Source organism: Papilio polytes, unplaced genomic scaffold (genome assembly GCF_000836215.1).
Source record: "Papilio polytes unplaced genomic scaffold, Ppol_1.0 DF821845.1, whole genome shotgun sequence".
Classification (NCBI taxonomy): Eukaryota; Metazoa; Arthropoda; class Insecta; order Lepidoptera; family Papilionidae; genus Papilio; species Papilio polytes.
Window position 1 is genome coordinate 3,198,310 of NW_013527359.1, and position 8,526 is coordinate 3,206,835.

Consider the following 8,526-nt stretch of genomic DNA (forward strand, 5'->3'; position numbering starts at 1 on the left):
ACTCAATAGATACTATATACTTAATATCATATTCCAGTAATTACAAAGATACAAAATTAGCTTACTACAAAAATACGTCACACTTATATATATAGTTACAAGGATTACCACGAATATTCGTGAAAAAGTTTTCGAAACGTCATTGACAAAGTTTGTTTTCAACTTTACAGTGGGAGACCTTACTTTAACATCTTTGCACGAATGAGCCGGATCGCCCAGTGCAATACCACGACCATTCAGAAGACAGACGTGAAATGGGAGCAATTCCACGTTTCGTCTGATGAGAGTGTGTGCCGGAGGCCTAATTGAAGTCCCTTTCTCTTACCACCCTTTTCACTCGGAATCAGGTGGCCGCTGGCTCTTGTGCCACCTTATATTATGATAAAATTGATTTGTGCAGCGAAATCTTATACAAAGCATGTCAATGACGTTACGAATAAGTTCTCGTAACTGTCGCTTTAAATATTCGAGATAGACCATCTGATTTTTCATTTAACGGCAGGACCAATTTAATAAATTACCTTGGACATCTATCATTCTTAGCTTTATATCATAGTGAGGTTTACTCACTGCTTAAATACATCGATAAAGTGAACGAATCGGTACGGACTTAAAACATTAAAATACAGTTGTTGTGAAAAATCGATGTTTTATATAAATTGACTTACGTTAAGAAGTAAGCTTCGTACTAATATTATAAATGCGAAAGTCTAAATGGATGGATGTTTGTTACAACGTATTTTCAGATTAACGGCTCATCAGATCTCGATGAATTTGGCATGCGTGTAAAACATAGTCTGGATTAACACATAGCCTACTAATTTTAATGAAGGAATAACACCTATTTATAGAAACTTCAGACCCCATTTTAGACCTTTTGGGAAAGAATTTCGTAAATTCTTTTCCTAGAGCTCTGCTACTAGTAACAGAAATCTATGTGCAAAAGTCAATTCCTAAGACCAGTATTTTTGTCTGTACGTTGATATTTCAGTCAGTCAATCAGTAAGGCAGTTACTTCGAGCAAATGTAATCGAACGTCAGTTCACTCTTTTATATACAGGGTTATTGATAATTCGGGGTATTCCTGTCAGAATGCAATAGAAATTTGCGATTTGCGATTACTTTAACTCCCACATACATAACGCAAGATTTAACTATATTTGACCACCTTGGTGTTCACGCCGCTCGTTTGCCCCCTTCTATTATAAAAAAAACTAGTTATTGTTGACTCATCATGATTTTGCTGAATGGATCTCGATAACATTTGGCATAGATGTAGGATAGCTGGGAAAAACACATAAGCTACTGTAGATCGAAGAAATAGTTACGGTTTCACGGTAGTTACATTTTTTTTCATGTTTCCTCGATAATCTATACATATAATAAAATTGCAGTATCTGTTTGTAATAGCAAAAGAAAAATTCCAGATTTCGGGAAGATGATGTATTCACGTTGCTGATAACAAAAATCGCATTTAAAAAATGTTTGTCTGTTAGTCCGCAAGCTGCGTTTGTGCCGGGTAATTATCGAAATGGCTGTGCAAATTTTAACGGGACTTTCACTGGAGGGTAGCTGACAAGGACAGGCATATTAGAGGCTACATTTTGTTTTATTTCGCGCTTTCAAAATGACGACCGGACCGCTATTTCTGGAACGGGTAGACGGATTTGGACGGGGCTTTGATAGATAGCTGGTTGAAGGTAGACGTACGCGGAAATGTGATAGATGATCTTAAAAAAATCGGTGGTAACGAAGTTTGCGGGCGACAGTCGTAAGTAATGAACTTTGAAAACGTTGAACGCCTAAACTATGAAACTTATATCGATGATATTGAATTAAATCGTCATATTTTCGACCAAGGTATCAGAAGTAATCCGTTGAACATATCTTTCCCGGATAGCTTGCATAATACATAATTTGATTCATAATATTCTAGCTTTCACCCACAACTTCGTCCGTGCGAAATTTAAATAAAATCTGGTTAGGTAGCTAAAAGAGTTCTACTAAACTGTGATCTACATATGTGCCAGGAACCAACAACAACAGGAGGATTTATATTAGTAAGAAGTAAAATATAATCTTTGAAATAATAAAGTATATGCAAAATACCTGGTAATTCAATAAAATAATGTATTAATGAAACGATGGTTGGTTTAGGACTGATTTATTATAAATCATTTAACGGTAGGGGTATACAAACCTACCTACGTTAAACATAATATATTACAAAAAACTACAGCTAATTACTTATTTTGGAATTTTGTATTCATAAAAAATATTAAGAAAAGCTATGTAATGTATCCTAAATTAATTCGGTCGGATCTAATTCTTTCGCTCGTGTAGGTAAAGTCCTTTTTTTCTACCAGTGAATTACTATTCTAAGATGTTTTAATTCGTATCGATTCAAGCTAACTTACACAGAAAACTAAACATTATTGGAACATTTTACAGCCTGTACAAATTGATGTTATTAATGACATTTTGCCGAAACTTATGGAATTACGGTTAATGCATTAATTAATGTTTAATAATCGATTGTTATTAGTTAGTTATTATGCAATTTGACAAATTGCAAAAAATATCAATTCGTCAAATTGGTATAAATACAATGTAATTTGAAGACAATTCACAGTTCACATCAGAGCTTCACATCACTACAACAACAATCATGTTCAAGACAACATTGTTTTCCGTTCTACTGCTGGCGGTTGCCTTACAATCTGGTAAGTTAAACTTTGTAAAAAATGTTGTACCTTTCCGTTGTCTAATCATCATCTTCATATTAAAATCTATTTGTTTATTTTTTCCAGTAAACGCCAAACCAGCGTGCGAGTGTGCGAGGGCGCCTCCGCCACCGTGCCAGCCGGCACCCGAGCCTTGTGTGGCGAAGCAACCTTGTGTGGCGAAGCAGCCCTGTGTAGCGAAGCAGCCTTGTAGCCTGTGTGTTACACCTGCGCCCGGCACCACGACCACAACGACCACAACAACAACAAAAAAGCCCGTGACGACAACTACTACCACGACTACGGCCGCTCCTATGGTGGGCTGCACGAATGGTGACATCTACCCCGAAAGCAGGGGCAGCTGCAACGAGTTCCTGATGTGCAATAACAAAGTGTACGTCCTGATGGTGTGCCCGGTGGGGCTCGGCTTCAACTACCAGACCAAGAGCTGTGACCGCTACGCCAACGTGCCTGCGTGTAGTGCACACTACTAAATAGCTCCTAATCAATTAGTTTTAGTTGAATAAATTATTCTACAAAATATGTTTTGTTACTATTGTCGCGATCATATCTTTACATATTTCTAATTGGATACAAAGCTTCAACCCAATAGATACTATATACTTAATATCATATTCCAGTAATTACAAAGATACAAAATGACCATACTACAAAAATATGTTTACCTTAAACATATACAAGGCTTATCACGAACATTCGTGAGAAATATTTGTAACGTCATCGCAAAAATTTGTATTAGATTTATGCAGCGCACCTACCGGGCGTAAGGTGCAACAACAAATGTTATAAAAAGCTTTTTAATAACTTTATGAACAGGTTCTCTTTACTGCCACAGAAATGCGAAAGTTTAAATGGATGGATGTTTGTTATTAAGTATTTTCAGAACAACGGCTCAACAGGTCATGATCAATTTGGCACACGTGTAGAACATAGTCTTGTAGAACATATTGGCTATTAATGTTTTTTCGTCGCGCGGATGGAATCGCGGACATCAGTATGATCTATCTATTTCTATCTATACTAATATAATGAAGAATTAACACACACTACTTAGTAACGTAGGATGTCAGCAATCACAGCATGTTTTAGAATCATTCTTATTTTATTAAATAGCCCTACACTTACGACACGCTTTAGGCTATATATTTTCACGCTATTAAACTTAGCTGCCAAATAAAAAATACCTTCATGTGGCAACAGGACCATAAACTACAAGGACGGAAGGTTGCCATAGTGACGGTAAATTTATCCCATGTCCAAGACCTTTGTTGTCATTTGTGTATTTGAATTTTGATATTTTGCAATTGAAAACACAAATGGAAACAAAGAAATAGATAAAATAGAGTTTTCATAATTTCATGCTGATGAAGCCGCACGGATTCAGCTCATATTATAATAAAGAGAGTCGAAACTTAAGCAAGTGTGTAGTTCTGACTTCTGAACAATAAATAATATTTTATGGCCGCGGTTTCACGCTTTTATTGTTGTACTTGAAAGAAGTATCAAATGTTATATGATTACCTATTAAATTGGCCCTGCTTACTCCTGAACATTTTGTTCGTTATTAAATAAATTAAACATAATAGCATTATCGTCACCAAAAATTGAAAGCAGTTATAAGAAAACGATCTTACGAATTATGCTGACATGATATCATTTGAAAATATCATAAAGAGTAACAACAATTCATTTAGAGCGGGCGCAGGCTTTTGACTGAACTATCGCACACAGTTGGGCGATTGTCGATTGTAGATTATTTCGCACCCCATTCCACTGTTTAGTTGCACAACTAAACATCGAGTACTGAGCGCACTTCCTTATAAGCGCATAGGAATCAAAGCGTGACTAAATAATTGTGCGATAGTTTAGTCAAAGGTGTGCGCGGGCTCTTAGTATTAAGCAGAAGAATTCAATAAAGTATTTCGATGCTGCAGCTTAAGATGAGGAAGCTGATGTACTTGATAAAAATTCATAATTAATATTATTACAGTTGCAAGGAAATTATACGGGTTTAAAGAAGGAAAAATTAGGGATCCCAAAGAGTAAGGAGACGGTATAGCCGATTAACAATGGGGGCTTACCATTGATTAAATGGCAGGGGGTAACCGATGATCAAGGGGCAGCTCCTTACTCTTGGCAACACCCGTGTATTGATATCTTATGTATGAAGATCACAAAACAAAATGACTTGTCCACTCAAGTCAACACAAGTTGTAGCTAACATTTTGTTGAACATTGTTAGTAGTCTCACAATTCTTCAGTCTAACAACAATAGAGAATTTTTCAACACAATTATTGAGAAGCTATAAAGATTAGTTAACAATTCGTTTATTCGGGGAAAACTTCACTTTCATACATTGCCAACTGGGATAGTGGAATTTTGTACAATTCCTAGTTCCTAGAAAATGTCTACATTTACCAGGATATATGTGAGTGAATAATCTTTAAAAGAAAATTTTACACAATGCGAAAACAACATCGGAATTGTTTACTTTTCCTAGAAATAATGTGTAATTCCTAAAACTAAGTAAAGCAAAGCCCTTTTTCTACCAGTGAAATACTATTCTAAGATGTTTTAATGCTTATCGATCCAAGCTAACTTACACACCAAAGCATCAACTTTCTCAACCCATGTCAACGTATTACATGATTTAGTTAGGTAGTAGGAACATTTTACTTCTACAAATTGAAGTTGTTAATGACATTTTACCGACACTTATGAAATTCCGAACATGTAACGGTAACGGTTAATGCGTTGTTTAATGTTTAATAATCGATTTTTATAAGTAATTATTACAAAAAATAGCAATTTGTCAAATTGGTATAAATACAGTGTAATTTGAAGACAATTCACAGTTCACATCAGAGCTTCACATCACTACAACAACAATCATGTTCAAGACAACATTGTTTTCAGTTCTACTGCTGGCGGTTGCCTTGCAAACTGGTAAGTTAATCTTTGTAAAAATATAAAACTTTTTCGTTGTTTGTACAACCATCACCATCTTTATATCTCTTTGTTCACTTTTCCTAGTAAACGCCAAACCTGCGTGCGGGTGTGACAGGGCGCATCCAGCTCTGGCACCGTGCCAGCCCGAGCCTTGTGTAGCGAAGCAGCCTTGTGTGGCAAAGCAGCCTTGTGTGGCAAACCAGCCTTGTGTGGTAAGGCAGACTGCGCCCTGCACCACGACCACAACGACAACAACAACCACACAAAGGCCCGTGACGACAACTACTACAACGACTACGGCCGCTCCTAGGGTGGGCTGCACGAATGGTGACATCTACCCCTTAAGCAGGGGCAGCTGCAACGAGTTCCTGATGTGCAATAACAAAGTGTACGTCCTGATGGTCTGCCCGGTGGGGCTCGGCTTCAACTACCAGACCAAGAGCTGCGACCGCTACGCCAACGTGCCTGCGTGTAGTGCACACTACTAAATTCCTCCTAATCAATTTGTATTAGTCGAATAAATTATTCTATAAAATATGTTTTGTTACTATTGTCGCGGTCTTTACATATTTCTATTTTTTTTTATAATACATGGTGGCAAACGAACAAGCGACCATCTGAATCCACAGAAATGGAAAGCGACCGTTGTCCATAAACATCCACAATTGCAGATGCGTTGCCTACCCTTAATTGACGGAGGGGGAGACGCACATAAAGAGGACATTTTCTTTTCCTATGCGTCTCCTTCACCGTCAAATCTACTTTTCCTTCCCATCCTTTCCTCTTAAGAAAAGGGTGGAAAGGGAAAGGGACTAAAATTGGGCCTCCAGCACCACACTCACCGGACGAAACGCGGATTTGCTTCCACTTCACGCCTGTCTTCTGTATCTAGATGTTAAAGCGGGCTGTACCACTGTTATTGGATACAAAGCTTCGTCTCAATAGATACCATATATGTACTTAATATCATATTCCAGTATTTACAAAGATACAAAATGACCATACTACAAAAATAGTAACATTTTCAAGGCTAACCACGAATAATCATGAGAAAGTTTTTGTAAAGTTATCGACTAAGTTTGTATTAGATTTAACAGTGGTAGAGGCCGCTTTAAATTTATTATGTCGCCGAACTGCCAAAGAAGTTTATTGGCGAATACAAAATTCAAAAATATACATATATTTCTACAAGATAAATACTTTCTTTACTAATATTTCGTAACTAAATTACTATGAAACAAAAATTTAAATTTAAATAAGAAAACTATAATTCTTTCTAACTAATAACATAGTTATTCTGGCGCGTACATATTGTAATTGTGTTAAATTTCTTCTTACAACAGTCCTTCTGTAAATTATATAGTAAAGCGAATTCATTAAATAATCTCGGCACTATCTACGAGAACGTTCGCCTTAATAGTTATGCTCACTTGGTTCCTCGAAAACATTACGTGCTGTCTTTCTTAGATTACCGTAAACATACTTTTTAAGTAGAAAATCATTTTTACGCTGCTCAGTTGCTAACAAATAATTTTACATTTCTTTTGAATTTTCGTATTAACTAATACTTTACTATGGCCTAGTCACATTAACTTAAGGTAGGCTCCGAACCCCTCAGTAGGGACGTATAGTGAGCTAATGATGATTAAGTAATTACTTAACAAATCTTAGTTGGATATGGTGTCCTATCTATATATGTTTGGAAAATGCGCCCGTACGCAAAAAAATCGCAGCTAGTCCCTGAGTCTATGAAAGCATGGTACAACATTAGCAAAGTGCTTTTATGTATTGTATTGTAAGAAAACCGAATTTATACAAGATAAACCTTAATTTCTCACAAATTAAATCTTCATTAACATACCAATATTATAAAAAGGAAAGATTTGCATTTTTTATGTGTTGAACGAAATCAAAAACTACTGGGCCTATTACAAAAATTATTTTACCATAAGAGAGCTATAGTGTCAGTGAGTAACATAGGCTATATTTTTTTAATTTTACGCTGACGAAATCACAAGCGACACTTAGTTTACTTTAAAATTCTGATTAGCGTCACCAAAATTGCAAGTTGAAATTAAAAAGTAATCGTTATTTGCATTTGCTCGATTAGTGACCTCCTGCAGCTGCTACGAATAGATCCCGCGTATTGGCATCGGAGCCTTAACTGCTGGCCCTATTTTCGAGTGTAGTGTAAGGTATAATCTTTTCATGATACTATTTCTGATACAATAAATTTAAAAACATCTGAAATTTTAGAAAATACTAACTGTAGCCGCTACTTCACCGCGCTTTATTAAAAAACGTACGAAAAACAAAAAACAACCTATCCCTCGGGACCCTGACATTTTTTGAGGATGAACTGTATCCTTAGTGTAACTTTGTTTTATATCTGTGCCAAATTGAAATCTTACTAATACTCTAAATGACAAAGTTAATAAGGATGGATGTTATCGCGACAATGTACGTAATCGCTTTCGCTATGGTGAATGCATGTTTTTATGTAAATGTTCTCTCTATGTCATACATAATTATACTCCTGCTCGTTCCAAAGAACCATTAAACAAATAAATTGATAAAGGATAGTTTTGGCACATTTCAACATTAGACTACGAAACAAAGAAGTAAAAAGAAAGATATTAAGGTTTTGCCTCACTGTTGCACACTTGCGCCAACCCCAAACACGGTGTTGTCGCAACAGGTCAGTCTAGATATTTGATTTTTAAATAATTGCTAAGTACTAAAGAAGAACGATTGTTCACATTGTACACCCTATCTTCTGTTTCAGGACTTAGTTGGTTGAAATAAAAGTATGTACTAAGTAGTGTTCTAAAT